We start from the raw sequence: 1,021 nt of genomic DNA, 5'->3' as shown, positions 1-1,021 counted from the left end.
CGTTCAAAAGAGATCCCAAGTTCGTAGCGTAGATTCTGTGTTCACGAACCTCGCCTTCGCGGCGTCTTCTAAGTGTAAAGTAGACGCGGCGCAGTTTATCGTCGGGGTCTCAGCTGTTTAAGGCGGTGACTCAGTCGTATGTTTCCAGCCAGCTTTCGGGTCTTAAACGATGATTCCCGAAAGTGAAAGAATCCATGGTATGCCGGAGAAGGATGGTTGCTGGTGGCACAGGTGCTGTCATCGTCGCTGCGGTCGAGGTCAGAGTTTGTCTTCAGGATCGGGTCAGGTCGTCTTCAGGATTGGGTTAACTCTCGCGAGAGACCTTGCTGGCGGTGGCTGACTGGCCGCTCTGTGTTGGTGTCGATGTGCCCTTGGCGGTCTGGGCTCGGCTCACGGCTGGAGGGGGCAATTTGGTACATGGGCCGGAAAGCACCTCCACGAGATTTCACGGGGTCATGACGCGGATGAAGGGAGCAGGCTAGAAGGTCAGTGGTGCAAATATATACAAATTCTAAATCTGGACGGAGGTGGTCTGTCGGTGACATCAAAAAGTGGGTGGTCCGCAGTGGTCGCGAGGATGAAGGGAAGTGAACAGCCAATGAGGGAAATGAAGCCTTGCGTCATCATTTTGACGTGGACTTGGGGACCGTATAGCAAAGTGAAAAGTGTTTGTAACCTGTTGAAGAATGTTTAACTTCTATTGATCACTGTGAAAATGTGTTGGCACAAGTTTTCAAACGTTCAATAAGGAATACGGCACAATATAAACGTATTTTTCTCGTTATTGTTTCGAAATGAGGCTAAATTTAGCGGGACGATAAGTAGTGGCGCTAAGTACAACCCCGTTTCAAGCAGTTACTTTTTCTATATCTCCACCACTATACAAACCTAAACGGCGCAACTTTCAAAGTAGTTGGCTCAGTCGAGCGCAATCATGGTTGAGGGCAACGGCACCAGTAGCCAACAGCAGTAGCGGCTCATCCGCGTTTCCGAAGCTCAGCGCGCACTGGTCCTCGCCTTT

The sequence above is a fragment of the Rhipicephalus microplus genome, chromosome 4, assembly GCF_043290135.1.
Source record: "Rhipicephalus microplus isolate Deutch F79 chromosome 4, USDA_Rmic, whole genome shotgun sequence".
In the NCBI taxonomy this organism is placed as follows: Eukaryota; Metazoa; Arthropoda; class Arachnida; order Ixodida; family Ixodidae; genus Rhipicephalus; species Rhipicephalus microplus.
The sequence above is the reverse complement of the archived record's forward strand: the minus strand, read 5'-3'. Positions refer to the sequence as shown.